The 20,868-nt window shown below is 47.7% G+C and overlaps 1 pseudogene; it reads right to left on the reverse strand.

The window, feature by feature from the left end:
* Positions 1-2,148: 2,148 nt before the first annotated feature.
* Positions 2,149-20,495, reverse strand: LOC119327943 (annotated as a pseudogene).
* Positions 20,496-20,868: the final 373 nt, after the last annotated feature.

The following is a 20,868-nucleotide window of genomic DNA, read 5'->3' on the forward strand; positions in this document are numbered from 1 at the left end:
GCCCCCTCTCCTCTATATATAGGTGGAGGGGTATGTTAGCCAGCCCTCCAAGCCCTAGGGGCACACCAAGGGGGGAGTTGGACTCCTAGTCCAATTCCATCCTTTTCCATACACCAGTGGACTTTCCACCTCTCCCAAGCCACAGGGCCGTGAGAGACTTGTGCGCCTCCCTTTAGCCCATGCTGACCCTTGGAACGTGGTGGAACCATTGGTGGACTTCCGGACTCCTCCGGAAGTTTCTGGAACCTTTTGGAAGCTTCCCGGTACAATCCCGAAAGAACTGTAACTTTTTCCAGAACCCTGAAAACAACTTTCCATATATAAATCATTACCTTCTGACCATTCCGGAGCTCCTCATGACGTCCTGGATCCCATCCGGGACTCCGAACAACATTCGGTCACCAACATGCATATCCCAATATTACTCTAGCGTCACCGAACATTAAGCGTGCGGACCCTATGGGTTCAAGAATCATGTAGACATGACCGAGACACCTCTCCGGTCAATAATCAATAGCAGAACCTAGATGTCCATATTGGTTTTTACATATTCCATGAAGATCTTTAATCGGTTGAACCACGATGCCAAGGATTGTGTTAATCCCATATGCAATTCCCTTTGTCCGGCGATATGTTACTTGCTCGAGATTCGAACGTCGGTATCTTCATACCTAGTTCAATCTGGTTACTGACAAGTCTATTTAGTTGTTCCGTAATACAATGTCTGGTTACTAACTCATTAGCCGCATTGCTTGCAAGCTCTTTACGATGTTGTATTACCGAGAGGGCCCAGAGATATCTCTCCATCACACGGAGCGACAAATTCTAGTCTCGATCCGTGCAACCCAATAGACACCTTCGAATATACCTGTAGAGCATCTTTATGATCATCTAGTTATGAAGCGACGTTTGATAGCACACAAGGTATTCCTCCGGTATCCGGGAGTTGCATGATCTCATGGTCTTAAGAATAGATACTTGACATTAAGAAAGCTATAGCAATAAACTCAATTGATGTGATCGAATGCTAAGCTTATGGTTGGGTCTTGTCCATCACATAATTCTCCTAATGATGTGATCCTGTTATCAAATGACAACTCATGTCTATGGTTAGGAAACCTTAACCATCTTTGATCAACGAGGTAGTCTAGTAGAGGCTCACTAGGGTCATAGTATTTGTTTATGTATTCACACATGTATTTAAGTTTCCGGTCAATACAATTCCCGCAAAAAAATATTTATCATGAATAGCAAAATATGACAATAACCAATTTATTATTCCCTCTAGGGCATATTTCCAACGGGGGGCGCCACAAAGAGGGAAGGAGTTCCCCTCCTTCCGCCGGCCTAGGGAGGAGGAGTCCTGTCCCACTCCAATTCAGCCTCCCAAGTGGGAAAGGGGGGGGGGGGGGCTCCCCCTACTGGGCCCTTGTGGTCCAATTCTCCTTCCACCACTTGGATTTTTAAGGCCCGTTGATATTTAATTAAGTCTAAAAGCGTCCTAAATATTATTAGAGCCTTTTATTATTAATTTAACATCTCTGAAAACATTTTCCACCTATATATTATTTATCAGTAATAACCGGTTTTGCCCGGTAAACTCTGAACCCTTCCGATGACCCTGAAACGCTTTCGATTCCTTTCGAAACTATTCTGAATATCACTGAAACTATTTCACAAATATATACTTATTATTCTCATCCTTGTAACACTTAGCAGATCGTGATTACCTTAAGTTTGTGACCATGTAGGCTCGGTAAAATATGGACATGAACAAAAAAACCTTTTGATACACTGCATATGCAATACTGTTTCTGTTCGGATTACAGGAGACAGTAGAGAAATCATGAACTACTCCAACTTCAAACATTCGGGTCAGTTGTGCAATACAAATACTACCTTTGCATGTTGAGGACTATACCTATGTCTAAATCACCATCAATTTACAAATGGGGTTAAAGAATGTACTACTTCAAAAGCATAAGAATTATCAGTCTAAAGAGAATATGCACACTGAACATCTGTCTCTTCTTTTCCAAAATAGAGGGAACGAGAGAAATAACTAATCTACCTAGTCCAACGTTTGGAATGCAGCATCACTTCAATGACGAGAGACATACTCGCGAGCATCTGGCACTCCCCTTCACCTCACACACTGCTCAACTCAATTTGAGTCTGAATGTGTCCTGCATGCACAGATGCATCCTGGATGCCATTCTGCTGCACCGGGTCAGGCTCTATGCCCCCAACATTTTCGCTGCTTCCTTCGACACCCCCGGAATTATCACTGCCATCTACAGGGAAGGGTTGTGGAACAGGGCTGGGGTCGCCACCCATGGTATTCTGCAACGGACGAGACTCATCTTCGGCCTTTGTCAACCCAGTGCATTTGGCATGAATTGACCTCATAATGCTTATCAACAACATTAGAGTTGAAATGGATACTGTGATGATGAAGAGACCGGAGAAGCTTTGGAAAGTCAGAGGCGTGGAGCCCATGTCAGGGACCATGCTAGGACCCATTGGAGGTGAAGCTGAGCCGAACCATTTTCTTTCGATTCGTGAGCCCTCATCCCCTCCTGCTAGGTGCAGGATAGCAGTCGAAAGATTGTGCACTAGCGGAGAACCTAGACGGAATGCCTGGAGATAAGAACACGATGTCAGCAACTTATTTTGTATCTAGATTGCAGCATAGCACTGCATGAACAAATCAGGAATATACCAAGGCATTAAGGTTGAGTAGCTTACAAAGCCAAATCCCGAAGTCTTGTATATGGATCCAAGCATCCTAAAATCATTTATGTACCGACGGTCAGAGAGGAAAGAAGTTAAATAAGGGATCTCATCTATGATAGCTGACACCCCTCCATTCTTGGACCCCATCTTCAAAGCAGTAGCATATTCTTCTTTCGTTGTGTAGTTCCTTAACCTGCTTTCACTGAAATTATGATTGACCAAGAAGGACCACACAAATGAATCATCTTGGTATCCTACAAAGTCACCACTGCTCCTGAGCTAGTCTAGATCTGTCATCAAAGGACGGAGCCTCTTTGCGGTCAGTATGGATGACAGGCTTGCTGTGTAGCTTTGTACAAGAATCAGCACCACAAAGCACCATACCACCACAACAATTTTTGACAAGGGGCTTTTAATAATAGGACCTGTGCATGGAATAACCAAAAGATTATATAATCTTAGAACTATGATGAGAAACTAATTAAAATACTTATTATAAAGCCTCAAATTAATTCTGTCAGGAAGTTTAAGCTTAAAGTACTCACCATGAGAAAATGTCAAAGTTGAGAAAATGAAGTAGAGGGTAGTGCTACATTGTCTCGATCTTGATCCTTGGTACTCCTGATTTTTGGGCAGTTCAATCATCCACACAACAAAGCTAGTATAGAAGAAGAAGACAATTGTTGCAAACCAAAGCCTCCCATTTAGTGGCTTTACAAATGTCCAACGGATTGTATCCAGTTCATCCTCGGCAAGCACAAGCATAGACACACCTGACTGTGTGTATGGCATTGTAAAGTCTGTGGTAGTGACTCGTTCCGCGGTTATGGTCACATCGCCTACTGCACCGTCATACATCTGTTTAGGATAGATGAAAATTAGCAGAGATGAGAAGGTATTTAGGTACTACAAGAAATTACAATGTTGACAAAATAGTACTCGTATAAGGATGAGATGAAAGTGGTGTAGGATAAGCCTTACTGAGGGAGTCCTGGATTAGGGGGTGTTCGGGTAGCCGGACTATACCTTCAGCCGGACTCCAGGACTATGAAGATACAAGATGGAAGACTACGTCCCGTGTCCGGATGGGACTTTCCTTGGCGTGGAAGGCAAGCTTGGCGATGCGGATATTCAAGATCTCCTACCATTGTAACCGACTCTATGTAACCCTAACCCTATCCGGTGTCTATATAAACCGGAGGGTTTTAGTCCATAGGACAACTTCATCAACTCCATAGACAACAATCATACCATAGGCTAGCTTCTAGGGTTTAGCCTCCTTGATCTCGTGGTAGATCAACTCTTGTACTACCCATATCATCAATATTAATCAAGCAGGACGTAGGGTTTTACCTCCATCGAGAGGGCCCGAACCTGGGTAAAACATCGTGTTCCCTGCCTCCTGTTACCATCCGGCCTAGACGCACAGTTCGGGACCCCCTACCCGAGATCCGCCGGTTTTGACACCGACATTGGTGCTTTCATTGAGAGTTCCTCTGTGCCGTCGCAATCAGGAAGGATGCCTCCTCCCGTCTTTAAAGACAGCATCGTTACTAAGGGAGTCTTGGCTGTCGGCCAGACTCTCCGGCTAGGTGGTTTCCTCATGACCGCATGTTCGGCTGTTGCACCGACGGTGACCTCTCGGGTCATCAAAAGCAACCTACACGTTAGCTCGGAGCTCGTCGAGCAGCTAGATCCAATGGAGCTCTCTTCCGTAAACGAGCTCTTGGATCGCATCGCCGCCATGGGGGTCGCTACGGATTACGACCAGGTTGGGCTTAAACCCGACCTAAGAGAAATTAACTCTCCCCAGGTCACCCACCATGTTGCCGTGGTAGAGATGCAGTGCGGCGACCCTTCATCTATTTTAAGGACTAGCTACATCCAAATTCCCGACCCCTCCAAGCCGGATACCCGCGGAGGGGGAGATGTAACTCAAGACCTGAGCTTAGGATCAGGCAACGGGCCAGATTCATTGGACAACATCCAAGAATCCGAACTTCATAGTTCGGAAACTCTTTGGCCTCTGAATCTTGGATTGGGTAAGGTTTTAGATTTAATGACACCCGCCCACCCGATCATAAGCGATCTCTCCCAAATCAGGCAGAGGCCCGACGAAATAGTACATCATTACTGGACCAGATTCCTCCTGGTTATGAACAGGACAAAGGATTGCCATGAGGAAGACGCAATCTCAATTTTCTGCAGTAATTGCACGGACAAGGGAATCCTTAACGCCGTAAGTCATCGTGATATTACACGCTTCGCTGACTTGGCGTCCATAGTACAAAAATACTGTGCGATGGAAAGCGCCTGGAAAACTGAAAAAAAAATTGGGATAATCCGGCCTTGAATACTAACCCCGTCCGAACTAAGAGGGTGCATCATCATAGGACACCCGGGATAAACACCAAAAAGCCAAAACCCTCTAAAGGGCATGGAACCGTACTGGAAAGATGGCTCAATGGACCCTGTAGAATTCACAGTACAGAGGATGCCACACCAACTCACAGCCTTAAAGCATGTTGGATACTCCGACAAGTGGCCAAGATCGGCGAGGACCTCTTAATTCCGGAGGCCGCAGAAAGCCAGCCCAAGGACACCAGTACCGTTCTCATAGTCTTCGAGACTTTCGCATCAAAAAATGTGCGAAAAAGAACACTCCGCAGCCTCGCCGAAGTCTATCAAGTTGCAACAATAAATCCATGGAGCGACACTGCCATTACCTTCAACGCAAGTGATGAACCTAGATTCCGAACAGCCCGAGCACCAGCCGCATTGGTCCTCAGTCCCATAGTGGACGGCTTCCGCCTCACCAAGGTGCTCATGGATGGAGGCAGCGGACTGAACCTCATTTATGAGGAAACCCTTCAAAAAATGGAAATAGACTGGAACCGCGTCGAGCGAAGCAGCACAAGCTTTAGAGGAATAATCCCCAGTTGGGAAGCGCGCTGCATAGGAAAAATCACACTAGATGTGGTGTTCGGCACGCCGGATAATTACAGGTCCGAAGAAGTTACGTTTCAGGTGGCCCCGTTTAAGAGCGGATATCACGCTTTACTAGGGCGGGAAGCATTCACAATCTTCCAAGCAATACCACATTACGGGTACATGAAGCTTAAGATGCCCGGGCCGAACGGAATTATCACTCTAGCTAGTGATCCGGACATAGCACTCTGCGCCGAAAACAAGACAGCCGCATTAGCCCTTGAGGCACTATCCGATGCCTTAGCTGCCGAGGAACTGACTGCGCTATGCTCCATAGTTAACAGGGATGACATGATACTCGACAAGAGATCCAAATCCACATCCTTCAAGCCAGCTGACGAAATAGTCAAATTCCAGGTCCATCCAACGGACCCCAATAAAACAGCTTCCATCGGGGCACGACTGAACCGTGATGTAGATGCCGCACTGCGAGAGTTCCTATGAGACAACTGGGAAATCTTCGCCTGGCACCCTTCAGACATGCCAGGGATCCCACGTAGGCTAGCCGAACACAGCTTAAATATCCAAAAAGGATTTAAACCTGTCAAACAAGCCCTTCGGCATTTTTACGAACCCAAGAGACAGGCTATGGGAGAGGAGCTAGCCAAGCTATTGGCCGGATTCATCAGAGACATAAAACATCCAGACTGGCTAGCAAACCTGGTGATGGTACCAAAGAAGGACAAATCCTGGCGCCTATGTGTCGATTTTAAAGACCTTAACAAGGCTTGCCCAAAGGATCCCTTCCCCCTCCCCCGTATCGATCAAATTATCGATGCCACCGCAGGACACGATTCGTTGTGTTTCCTCGATGCATACTCCGGTTACCATCAAATCAAGATGGCAGAATCAGACCAAGCTGCAATAGCATTCATCACACCATACACCCCATTCTGCTTCAACACAATGCCCTTCGGGCTGAAAAACGCTGGCGCAACATATCAGCGCATGATCCAGACATGTCTGGCAAACCAAATCGGCAAAACAGTGGAGGCGTACGTGGATGATGTGGTCGTCAAATCAAGACATGTCGAATCTCTAGTAGACGACTTGAGGCTTACATTCGATAACCTCCGAATATACGACATCAAGCTCAATCCAGAAAAATGCGTCTTCGGCGTTCCAGCCGGAAAGCTCTTGGGCTTCATTGTATCCGGTAGAGGAATTGAAGCAAATCCAGCCATGATCCGAGCTTTGTCACAATTGGATGTCCCAAAGGACCTTAAACAAATACAAAAATTAACCGGATGTGTGGCGGCTTTAAGCCGCTTCATCTCCCGCTTGGGAGAAAAGGCACTACCCCTCTATCGCCTCCTTCGGCGCATCGAACACTTCGAGTGGACGGATGCTGCGACGACAGGACTTGATGAAATAAAAGCCATATTGGCAACAAACCCAGTCCTGGCCGCGCCAAACACCGGCGAACCAATGTTATTGTACATTGCAGCAACACACCAAGTTGTCAGCGCAGTGCTCGTTGTCGAGCGGGAAACGGACGGACACAAATTCCCCCTTCAAAGGCCGGTCTAGTACATGTCCACTGTCCTCACTCCATGCGAATCACGGTACCCGCATTATCAAAAGAGTGCATACGCGGTATTCATGACATCCCGGAAGCTACGACACTACTTTCAAGAGTGCTCCATAACAGTAGCCTCGGAAGTACCACTCAACGATATTATCAACAACCACGATGCAACGGGCCAGATTGCAAAATGGGCCATCGAGCTTCTCCCGTTCGATATAACCTATAAGCCACGGCGAGCTATTAAATCGCAAGTTTGGCCGACTTCATCGCAGAATGGACGGAGGCCGAGCTCCCTAAAGAGTACGACACATATTCAAACTGGATCATGCATTTCGACGGCTCCAAAATGTTGGCCGGACTGGGGGCCGGCGTCGTCCTGACATCCCCCATAGGAGACACAGTCCAATATGTGCTCCAGATCACGTACACGGATTCCAACAATGCAGCCGAATATGAGGCCCTCCTACATGGCCTCCGGATAGCAGTATCCATGGGTATCCAGCGCCTAGAGGTACGCGGGGATTCAAACCTCGCGATATCCCAAATAAATGGAGACTTCGACGCCAAGGACCCAAAAATGGCAGCTTACCGCAACGCCGTCCTAAAAATGTCAGCTCGGTTCGAAGGGCTGGAGTTTCACCATATAGCCCGAGAAAACAATCAAGCGGCGGACGTCCTAGCACGCATCGGAGCAAAACGCGATGCAGTCCCCCCCAGCATCTTTTTGGAAAGATTGTTCAAGCCATCCGTAGCATGGGAGGGGGAACCTGCAAACAACAGCTCGAAGCCAGCCGCACCACTCGACGCAAAACAATCTGACACAATCGGAGGCTCTGCCAACGAAATTACACCTTCAGCCCACATAATAATGGCGGTTATCGCCCCATGGACAGAACCATTCCTAGCCTACCTCATTAGGCAGGAACTCCCGGAGGACCAAAACGAGGCCCGCTGCATAGTGCGGCGATCTAAAGCCTACCGAGTCCATGAGGGAGAGCTTTATAAGAAAAGCACTACCGGAGTCCTTCAAAGGTGCATCTCCGAAGAGGAAGGGCGGAACCTTCTGGCTCAAATTCATGCCGGACTCGGTGGTCACCACGCCGCTGCTCAGTCCCTTGTTAGCAAGGCTTTCCGTACAGGCTTTTATTGGCCGACGGCCCGGGCAGACGCTCAGGACCTAGTCCAACGATGCGTTGGTTGCCAACTTTTTGCCAACCAAATCCATATGCCACCCACCGCACTCCAAACTATACCCATCACCTGGCCTTTTGCGGTCTAGGGGCTTGACATGGTCGGACCCCTCAAAGGTGGAACCCATAAGAATAAATACTTACTGGTCATGGTGGATAGGTTCACCAAATGGATAGAAGCCAAGCCTGTTAAAACGGCCGAATCCGGACCTGTGATAGACTTCATATCCGGGGTTGTACACCATTATGGCGTCCCCCACAGCATCATAACCGATAACGACACAAACTTTACCGCTGACGAGGTAAAACTCTGGTGCAAAAACATGGGCATCAAGCTCGATTATGCTTCCGTCTATCACCCACAAACCAACGGCCAAGTCGAACGTGCAAATGGTCTTATCATGAGCGGCATTAAACCCAGACTAGTGCAGTCCCTCAAGGAATCTAACACGCACTGGGTAGAGGAGCTCGACTCCGTGCTATGGGGGCTGCGGACCACGCCAAATCGCACCACCAGATACACACCATTTTTTATGGTGTACGACGCAGAAGCAGTTCTGCCCTGCGACATAATTCATGACTCACCTAGAGTGCGCATGTACGAAGAAAGAGAAGCCGAGCTCGATCGGCAGGACAACTTGGACGCCTTGGAGGAGGAGCGTGATGTGGCAAAAGCCCGTTCCGCATTTTATCAACAGCAGGCCCGAAGATATCAAAGCAGAGAAGTACGGGCCAAAAATTACAATGTTGGCGAACTAGTTCTACGCCTGCCGGATAAGAAAAAGGACAAACTCAAGCCCAAGTGGGAAGGTCCATTCATAATCGACCAAGTCCTGACTGGTGGGGCGTACCACCTGCGAGATGCGTCGAACAACCGACTCGAGCCGAACCCGTGGAACACCGCCCGTCTCTGAAGATTCTATGCCTAGCGCCGGACTCTGTGTTCGTCTCCTTCCTTTGTCCATTCTTTTTTGAATTTTTCTGTCTTACATTTCTCTCCTTCCCATTTTTTCTTCTATAGCCCTTAAAGGCTCATCTAGTGACGCGCAACCCGCGCTCATTAAACCTGGGGGCTTCTTTAATAGAAGCTTATTTATAAGGGCTTCACGCCCAACACATGCGTTAAACTTCCGCATGTACCTTTTTCTTCACCATTATATGCATCGATATGACTTAAGTTTTGGCCAAGCTGGGTTGCCTGGCTCCTGTGCTTACCCCTACGTTCCCGATTGTTTGGCTAGGCGGTAAAGGGAGCACCTCTGCGATTGTTACTGCCAGGTCAGCCGGATGTGTACCTCAGACTGGGTGAAGCCGAAAGCTAGCGTTCTTAAGGGAATATTCGGTCGGTGAAATAAAAGATGATCTTTTTACTCATTTTATGCGCCCCCAGATGCTTTTTTCTGCGTCTCTTCACGCAGTCCGGACATGCACCTTAGGGCATGCCTCCCAGCGAAAGGAACCCTTAACGGAACTATTCTCTCTGGAAGATGTTTCTTACTAACCATGTAATATAACATAACTAGTTGGGCACTTGTCTGATAAAGCACTGATGACCCCTACGCCTGGTCTCCACGCATACCCCGGTTCTTATATAACCGCTAGGGTATTCGGACACACTCCGGACCGTCAGGTCCTGAGGTTGAAGCGAAAAGGTCGGCAACGACAAACGATCTACAATCCGGCTAGAAGGCATTACACATGTTAATTTAAAATTACACAGTCATTCTGACTGATTGTATTCCTCTTCTATACCATCTAACAGGCTGTCTAATTTACAGTCATGCTGGGAATACTTTGTGGCCAACTCTACTTGGCCGTATACTAAGCTTACAGGGATCTCCTTCCCGTCAGGCCCCACTGGTCCGACCTCGGCCATGTGGTTTGGGTCAGACTTCGTAAAATGGGTCTTCACCATGGCCCAGGCCTCCCTAGCGCCTTGTCGGCAGGTCGATATCATCCACAACCGGAAGCGCCGCCGAGCTCCCTTCAGTTCTTCGCAAGCTCTCCAAGGCCCTCGGGCACAGAGTGGGCAGGCCATAAGGCTTGGGCAATACCTCGCATCGCCTACCGAATTCGCTCGTGCAGTTGCAAGAGTTCGGGAAGAAGGTCACCCATTGAACCGGGAATCTCCTCTGCAGGACGACCTGTGAGCATACCTACAGACATTACTCTGTTAGTCGACTTCCTCGCCGAACTTTTTTTTCAAAGTTCGTTCAAGCACTTACTAAATATGCCGCGTCGAAGCCGCTGATTCTCCTTCGTGGAGTCCGACAGCTGGCCACGAACATCTTTAAGTTCAACGTCCAGCTTGGTGTTGGCATCCTGAAGATCATTCTTCTCCCGCCTCACCTTTGTCAACACACTCTCACCGGCCTTTAGCCGGCGTAAGAGTTGTTGCTTATCGGGATCGAGACCGGCGTCATCTGCAATGTGATCCGTCAGATTTGCACCCACACCGCATAATACTAATCTTTTGAAGTGTATCTTACCTGAGGGGGTCTCTTTGGGCTCCCCTACTGTGGCTAGTGCGACCTCTAGTTGGGCTTTGCACTTTTCCAGCTCCTGGGATAGTACGGTATTCTTCTCTGTAAGAACATGCATGTTAAATGATCCTTAAATCAGTTGCTCTAACTGCTTCAAGTCTCGGGGGCTACTAGCATATATATATATTTAACCAAAATTTTCTTACCCGTATGTCTTTTACATACTGCTCCGTGGCTCTGGCTAAACCATTTTGAGCGGCACGGAGGTACGCATATCCCGTATTAAAGGCATCTAAAGCCTCTTGGGAGAAACAAGCGTCGCGTAGAACTGTCCGGCGACGCCTGTGGTTCATGGCACTCTCCACTTCAGAATTTGTGGCAGACAGCCTGTCCGCATCCTTTGTCGGAGGAGCGTTCGGTGCGCGCCTTGTGCTTGCATCCGCTTCCTGGCCAGACGTTGGAGCCTGGCTGGTGGAGGCGCGATTGGCAGCCTCTCCGGATGTAGTCCGGCGAGGTCTCTTTGTTCTGAAGATAGCACGAACGTTAATATGCCCTAACAAAATAACTCCAGGGAAACAGAGGGTGCGCTATACCTTTGCGCCGGCATCTCAGTCCGGACTGCGTTCCTTTTTGCCCCACGGGGCCCTGCGGCCCCTCGTTGGCTAGCCGCCGCAGGTTCGGCCTCCTGCCTCGGAAATCTCCCCTGCAAAACGCGGTTGTCGTCAGAAACACCGGAATACGTAAGAGTGGAATCTCTTTCAAGGGAATGGGACTCCGGTTTCTGTCACCTGGGAGGCCGGGATTAATCCTGGGTAATCCGCCGTAATGGCCACCAAGGTATTGTCCTTGCTTAGCTGATGGAACACCCCGTCGATAAGCTCCATCGATATGTCCGGATCCTCTTCGGAGTCCGGATCGAGGGACCGTTCTGGGTCCTCGGGTTGTGGAGGACGGCTGTTTATATCCTTTACCTCCTGTCGCAGTTCCTGCATTGAAGTCGTTAGACTACCTAACCGTGGGAGTATAAAACAAACGGGCAAGCGCAATTGTTCACTTACCCAACTTGGAGGATCGTACATACTAAATCCGGCCCACGGGTTGACGCAGAGGAATTCCTCCTTTTCTCCCTTGTACAAAGAGGATAAGATCTTTACTAAGGCGGCGGCTGAGGCCGGCCCCTTACGACCGCAACGGGTGGCATCATCCTCCCCGTTGAAGTCCCACATGGGGTGGCCTCTATATTGAAGCAGCTGCACCCCCCGCATAATGCATGTGGCCATGACTCCGATCATGGTTAGTCCGGAATGAGACAACAGTCTTATCCGGCCCATCAGGTAAAGGACGTCTCTGTCACTTTCTCTCTGACAGCTCCGCGGACGCCAGCTCAAGCGTTTCTTCAATGGAGCACTGTTGAACTCAGGGAGACCGACCCGGATAGGGTCCGGTAGCGGAACGTCATCTATGTAAAACCATTCCTAAGGCCAGTCTTCAGACGCCTTCTTTGGGGTTCCGGATAGGTATCCGGTCCCGGCGATGCGCCATACTTTGGCTCCGTCCACTTGGTATATAGACCCCTCTTGAGAACGGGGCACCAGGAAGAATAACCTCTTCCACAGCGCGAAATGAGCCTCAACGCCTAAAAATAGCTCGCAAAGGGCAACGAAACCTGCAATATGTAATACGGAGGCGGGCGTGAGATTGTGCAGCTGGAGGCCGTAGAACTCCAGAAGCCCGCGGATAAATGGATGAATTGGAAATCCCAGTCCCCTTATTAGATAGGGGACGAGGCACACCCGCTCTCCTTTAGAAGGATTGGGGGTGCTCTCCGCTTGTTTTCCGCCATTGTAGGTGGCGAGACCGGCTCAGACCGGAACCATGTATGCCTGAGGGAGAAATCCCTTGGCCTGAAGCGACACTAACTCGCTATGCGGGATGGTGCAACTCTCCCAGTCCCCGGGTTTGGTGCCGGAGGGGCGAGGGGAGGAGCTGCGACGGCTGGACATGTTGGAATGGACCTTTGCTGAAAGCGCTCTGATGATAACTCGCGGAGAGGAGAAGATGTGGTTTGGACCTAAATCCCCATCCCGTTAAATAGGCGACTCGTTTATACGGCTAGGGGTGTGGATGTAAAAACGCCCCGGCTTTTCGCATTTGTTTGACACGTGGAAGACGGCCATTATTGGGCGTAGAAGCCGAGGAGCACTGCATTACAAAAATCGGACATTATTCCTACAGGTACACAGGATTTGGAGAAGAACCCGCCTTGCAATGCCGAACAATCTGCGCGCCGGACTCGTCGTCATTGAAGCCTGGTTCGGGGGCTACTGAGGGAGTCCTGGATTAGGGGGTGTTCGGGTAGCCGGACTATACCTTCAGCCGGACTCCAGGACTATGAAGATACAAGATGGAAGACTACGTCCCGTGTCCGGATGGGACTTTCCTTGGCGTGGAAGGCAAGCTTGGCGATGCGGATATTCAAGATCTCCTACCATTGTAACCGACTCTATGTAACCCTAACCCTATCCGGTGTCTATATAAACCGGAGGGTTTTAGTCCATAGGACAACTTCATCAACTCCATAGACAACAATCATACCATAGGCTAGCTTCTAGGGTTTAGCCTCCTTGATCTCATGGTAGATCAACTCTTGTACTATCCATATCATCAATATTAATCAAGCAGGACGTAGGGTTTTACCTCCATCGAGAGGGCCCGAACCTAGGTAAAACATCGTGTTCCCTGCCTCCTGTTACCATCCGGCCTAGACGCACAGTTCGGGACCCCCTACCCGAGATCCGTCGGTTTTGACACCGACACTTACCCCGGAAGACACATTGCCTACTAGCTCATCATAAGTACCACCAAAGACAAAAAAATTGTAGCATGGACGAGGATGAAAATTCCTCATAGCAGCTTCGAAGATATCAATGTTGTAGCCAGTGACGTTTTGTTTCTTGGAAACAGGATCAATAACATTCACAAAAACTTGAAAGCCCAGTTTCAGCGGCACGGCAATCTTAAGCCCCGTCTTGCCTCTGCATTTCTTCCTTGATTTCCTTGTAGCTAGTTTTCTGCTAATTCTTCTGCCTGTTCTCGGACTAGGAAAGGTTATAGTGTCACTTCCAAGTGTAAATCCGAACATGGCATGGCCTCCTCAGGCTGCTACAGGATCTTCTGTCCAGAAGGCACACAATGCTGGAGAAACACCAGAGAAGGAGAGAACCGGAACATGGTTGTAGCGGTGGCCTAGGTGCGCGGCGTGATCTGATTTGCTCAGTGTCCCAAGGCCCCATATGATGGCCTGCACTTGCCCATTCTTGATCAGGTCCTCGGCTGCGAAACACATACAGGTCACAAAATTAGACAGGCAAATAACATATAATCTAAAAACAATACTATAGGTCTATTGATGCATTATTCTTATTCATCAAAGTTTTCGCAATATTCATCAAAGTTTTTTGCATCATTCATTGAAGATTCGTATGCAACGTGAGGCACTAGGTGTCGTGCCTCCGCATCAGTCAGGGATCCTGGTCTGATTTCCTAACTTCGGCCCCTACAAAAATAACGAAAGAGAAAATTTGGGCCAGCCGCTCTGTACCAGCCAGTGGAGAAGCAAGAAAAAATACCTTGTGGGCGATAAATCTGAGAAAAGTTTGATACCTGAACCATAACTCAACCAAACTCACGTGAGCTAGCTTGACACTTGAACCTAAACTAAACCCATGATAGCTCTCTTGCCACCCAACTAAAACCAAACTTGTTGGGAATTTTAACCAAACCAAACTAAACCAAGCCTTCAACCATGGGTTGAAACTGTTTGCATAAATGGGTTCAGAACCGTTTGTAAATGGGTTAAGCACTATATTAACAGTCAACCAAAAAACAACAAGCACACTGAACCAACTTACTGCCGTCGGTGATGCTGACCTCGGGCAGGTTGTCAATGGATGCCCTTGATCTCGTAAAGGTTAGCAGATTCAGTGAACTATGGAAAGGTTCAGACCCTCTCCAGCCTGAAGCCTGAACAGAAGAAGAAAATTGCAGAATGCGGAAAGAGCAACGTAAGGGTTTAGCCTCACAGATTGCAGATGTAGCCCCAAACAGGATCATCCCCTCAATGATGTGAAGAAGAGATGAAGAGGCACAGATAGAAGCTCTGTTATTCGTGGTTTTAGTTCAGTTTGATCTAAAACCATGGACACGGATTATGGAACGGAGGGAGTACAGACTAAGAGAGACAGACCAAAGGAAATTCAGATTATAGCAGAATGAGCAGAAGAAGAAAAGCATGGGCCATAGATCATAGAAAGAACGAGAAGAAATTCAGAATGTTTACAGACAGACAGACATACTGAAAGGCAAAGAGAAATACAGATTGTAACAGAACTAGCAGGAAAAAGGAAGAGAAAAAAGAGTTGCAGATTATAAAAGAGTGAGCAGAAATTCAGAACGTTCACATAACATAGCGCAATGACTGTGTCCTGCACTTAAGACTGACAGTTCAACTCTAGGGGGTAGTGGATTTCAGTTAGTGTGTGGTTTAAACCAGACATGCAGGCAGACCGGGCATCCAGAGACGGGGTTCTAGTTGTACTCCTCGGACCTCTAAAGAAATGAAATTAACAAAGAAACAACACAAGTAACCAGAGCATCAGGAATCCACATCATCTAAACAAAGATGGGCTATCAAATAGACAATCTATGTAACAAGCTTGGCCATGGCTACGGCAGCCGCTAGTACTCGGCGCAGAAGTTCACATCCTTCATGAAAAAGATCATCACGCTGGCCCCGACACAAGCACCCGAGAACATGAGAATGGCCATGACCTGCAAAATAACATGGACATCATTTCACTTCAAAAACACTTGCTTATCACCCGAAGCCTAGAATATATATATATATATATATATATATATATATATATATATATATATATATATATATATATATATATAAACGAAAAATAGTGCTGGAAACTCCTATTACAGGTTTTGGTGGATTTATTACGTGCTAGACGAAATGAACACTCATTCCAAGAACAGAGGAAGAAATAGGGCAACAAGACCCGGCTGTGTTCCAGCCAACAAATTCAATGAACTTATGACATGCCTATGGACTAGCTGATTCATCACTCCTTTATTCATCACTCACTTCTTGTCAAGAGTGTCATATCAAACCAAAGTCCAATAGTTCTACAGACTAGTCTTGGCAATGGTTACTCGCTTAGCGACAGTGGTTTTGCTTGTCCAATCACTATAACGGAAAAAAGGAGCAAGGCAAAGGTAAATCGATGATTAGGATCATATTTTTACCTTTTCTTGGTTTCATGTTTTTAGTCGTGTGCTTACTGTCCATCTCCTGTAAATGAAACAAAGGATTAATTTAAAGGCATATGAACACTTCTATACTGCAAGTTTTATATATCCCATTCTACACAAGTACTAGAACCAAAATGTAAGCGGTTAACTCACCCTCCTTTGGTTTGAACAACCAATCTTTAGCACAAACAAGAACTTCCAGCATATCAGGGTTCAAAGAGCTTCTCTTGTCACCTAGTATCCTCTTACCACAACTGAAGGCTGATTCAGATGCCACTGTGCTCAAAGGAATTGCAAGAAAGTCACGGGCCATAGATGCCAATATAGGAAACTTTTCGCCATGCCTCTTCCACCAACCTAAGACATCAAAGTCATCACCGACCTTCTCGGATGCTTCTTCCAAGTATGCATCAAGCTCGGATTTGTGTACACGTGACCTCCGACGAGACTTGTGCTGGGCAAACTCTTCTTCCAACTTCCTTTTCCCTGCAACAGGTGATCCAATAATGGTATTGCCTTGACTAGAAGGTATCGAGTGTGCAGTGCTTGCCGCTGCAAGTAGCTCATATTCCTTGACATACTTTCTCACCCATTCTAAAGCAATCTCCACTTGTTTTGTAATTTGCTCCCCGTCGGTAGACAACTTGCAATAGAAGAAATCCAAGTAATCTTCTTTCCTCCTTGGATCCAGGAATGTAGCAATGACAAGTGCATGGTTAAACTCAATGCCCTTGCTTTTTCTATGACGGTTAGGATCTGCATTCTCCTTCTCCTCGGGATCCCAATATTTATCAAGCTTCGTTTGCATCACTGCCGCCAATTCCTTCAACACATCAGAGGTCTGCCAACCCGGATCTTTCAATGCATGGCGAATAGAAAGCACAACTGGTAGAAACTTATGTGAAGTTGGCTTCCTATGAGCTGAAACAATCAAAGTAAGCTCTTCGAAAGCTTTTAGAAACTCACAAATAGCTTTTGCCTTCTCCCATTCCTCCTCACTTGGAGAATCTATCATCTTTCTGTTGGCATAACTAGTGAGAACAGATTTGTACGTCAATGCTTCTACAAGCATTTTCCAGGTTGAATTCCATCTGGTTGGTGTATCAACAGAGATGCCTTTCTTTGCACGTAGACCCATCCCACTTGCAATTGTATTGAAATCTTGAAGTCTTGAAGGAGAAGAGTCAATATACTTCATCAACTCACGTATCATGTCAATAGCTTCATGGATTATTTTCATTCCATTCTGAACCAAGATATTAAGAATGTGCGCACAACACCTGACATGCAAATGTTGACCTTCAAGGAGCAGCTCATGTTTGTGATATTTTATTAACTCCTCACATGCATTAGTATTATTGCTGGCATTATCTAGTGTCAAAGTGAATAATTTGCCTCTTATTCCCCATTCTGTTAAGCAGCGAACTATTTCTTCCTCTATCGCATAGCCTGTGTGGGGATACTTCACTTCTGCGAAACTTATGGTCTTCTTCTTGTAGTTGAATTCTGCATTGATATAATGGGCGGTGATGCACATGTAGTCCAAGTCCTGTGATGATGTCCACATGTCAGATGTTAAGCAAATGCGAGAATCCAAATTTTGTAGCTCTAATTCGATATCTTTCTTCATTCCCTTATACATCTTCACTGCATCATCACGAATTGTGTGACGACCCTTGATTTGAAACGCTGGCTGCATTGAGTCAATCCATGGCTGAAGGTGGGGATCTTCAAACCGTTCTCAGGTCTACTGGGTGAGAGCGAAGGGGGCATGGGTGCTAGCTGCAGCGAAGATGGAGGTCATGGCAGCGCACTGCATCAACATAGATCAGAGCGGTAGTAGGTTGGTACAGACATCGCCCATGGCCATCCGAGTGGTGGTAGGGCCGCAGACGGAGGAAGGACTCCGCATATCGGCGCTGGGCGGGAACAGCGCGACGGACACTGAGGCGATGTCGTGCCGTGTACGCCACCCACCGGAGGCCGGCGACGGCCGCCGGTGCTGGGGTTATGGCGGCTGGACGGACAGAGTGCGTTGCTTTGCGAGGAGCCGAGAGAGCGGCTGCGGAAGCGAGTGGGTGTTTGGGCCTGGGCCCTAGATTGGTGCGTTGCACGGGCCGGCTTTGCACTGGCCGAACTGTTTAAGGATTTTGGATTAACCCAAAAAAAAACCGGTTACGGATTTCAGATTGACTCCCAATGGTTCTAGTCGGTTTTTTCTTCCTCTTGCTGCTTGCTACACGTTAACAAATTGTTGTGTGGAGGAATCAACATCATGACTCAATTATATCCCTTTGTAAAATTTAAGAAATTATTTGGTTGAAGGGAAAATGCAGGAATTTTTTGTATAGGTAGGTGCATGTCATGGTTGTCATAGAAACAAATAATAATAATCTTGACGTTGTATTCAATGGAAATTCTCCTATGATATTACATATTTCCTCCGTCCCGAATTACTTGTCGCAGAAATGAATAAAAATAAATGTATTTAGAACTAAAATACATGTAGGTGCATTTATTTCTGAAACAAGTAATTCTGGACGAGGGGAGTGCAAAGTAGCCATAAAACATGAATCTTCTGACTTTAGAAACCAAAACATGCTCCACGGGAAAAATTCCCAAAGAATGAAGCGCTCCGCAATCTGTATAAAGAGGTCCTAAGAGATCAAGCACCAGAGTCCGACCTTCCTTCCTCTCCTCGTCTGATTGCTTCTTCCTCATGCTATCCTTCATTCCTTCTCTCCAAGACCACATCCATTCATTCTTTCTCCTCCCTTACTTCACCTCCTCTCACTAGCTCCACCATCGCGACGCTCCATATTCCCTATTCCACTGGATCTATTTGGTCAGTGCCCTAGTGAATCCCTCTAATCTTGGAGTTCTTGTGTTACTCACTGGTGTCAATTGCCACCAAGGTCAGACAACCCTCCCTATGACCATCCCCCCGCCTCCTCCCCGCACCCTACTTCCCCCGCTACTCCCAACACTAATACTTTTGATAGAGGGCAACCGAACAATCAACTACATGTTGGGTCGACATCTAGAATTGATGTTCCCAACCTGATGTTCCTAGTGGGTCTTCCGAGTGTCGCAGTCATTATTTCCGCCCCAAGTCCTCTATTGGCACTGCCGCACACCGAGGTATTTTGGCACCGGTGGCAGAAGCGGTGGGAGGTCGGGGATGACGGGTGAGCTGCCGACACGGGAGGAGGAGGCTGAGGCGCCACAACGTAGATCCACCGGCCGCGCGCTGCGGATGGGCGGTGGGGACCGGCGGCCCCCGGATCCAGCCATGTCGCCTGCGGGGGTGGGTGGATGGGCAGCAAGGTGGAGCGGGTGTGTGGATTGGGCTGTAGGGGCGATGGTTTGCGTGGCGTGTGGGAGGGAAAATGTTTACTCTGTGGCCGAGAGACGGAGTACTTTTTCTCCTTGGATGCCACTCAGAGTAAATATTTTACTATTCTAACGATTTTAGATGATTGACTAGGTCGAGTTTAGAAGAGTAAACATTCTCTAATCGGTTTTAGAGGATCGGGTAGAGATGCCCTTATTGATACATGCTGATACAAGTACGGCATTAAGAAATTCTATCTTAGTGATACCACAAATTTAGGACGCCGTTGGGTCCAGAACGGGATTTGACCATGACAAATCTAACAATTTTTATGGTAATTTATATTTATTGACCATGGCAAGTTTAGTTAGTAAGCATGATAAAAAGCGTCCTCAGTTTGTTTCTTGCTAGAAAATTAGTGTGCCTGCCAACTAAACTTGCCATCTTCGTGTCAACTAAAATTGCCATAAAGAAGTTTGATTTGCCGTGGTAAAAAAACCTGACATTCAGATTTTATCATTTCAGCTAATTTAAGGCCCTTGTCCGGAAGTGCAATTATCGCAGGAAACAAGTTGTGTATTGAGAATGAACTTGTATGTCATGCTTTTATTCAGCTCATGGTATAAAGATTTAAACTTACCAGCATGTGCGGCCGTGGCGAGATCCCCGCGCGAGTCCCGCACACGCAGCTCGACCCGCGCATCGCCGGAGCCGGCGTGAGCGGCGTGGAAGTCGTCCAGCACCATGGAAATGCAGGCGCGCCTCTCCCTTCCCACGTCGCTCCTCAGGTCCAGCACCACGCCCACCCTCACCGGCGCCGGCACCACCGCCCCAGGCAACGATGCGACGGCGCCGGCGCTGCTCCAGAGCGCGAGCAAAGAGAGGAGCACGAGCACAGCTGCCGGCCCCTCCATGAGAGCGCGCCCGCGGTTGAGTTCTCACTGCGTACTGATTCGGTGTAACGTGCTTGCTGATCGAGTTGGTGTGGCGTGCATGTACCGGTCCGTCGTGTATATATGTTGATGCGTGCCGCGTGGCGAGCGAGGTGAAACATAGCCGTGGCAGAGGGGTAGCTACATCGCTAGCCACGCGATGGCGAAATTTCCTGGGCGTACAGAACCTTCCGGCTGTTGATCCGTTCTTCCTCCATCGCTAGACGCAACAACATGATCAATGTCAATGCTTAAGTTGTTACCCGCAAAAGAAATAAATGCTTAAGTTGTAGCGTCGACCGCCCAAATGATATTCCAACGGCCACATGACGTTAAATATTGCCATTTGCATGCA

The sequence above is a fragment of the Triticum dicoccoides genome, chromosome 7A, assembly GCF_002162155.2.
Source record: "Triticum dicoccoides isolate Atlit2015 ecotype Zavitan chromosome 7A, WEW_v2.0, whole genome shotgun sequence".
NCBI classification, from domain to species: domain Eukaryota; kingdom Viridiplantae; phylum Streptophyta; class Magnoliopsida; order Poales; family Poaceae; genus Triticum; species Triticum dicoccoides.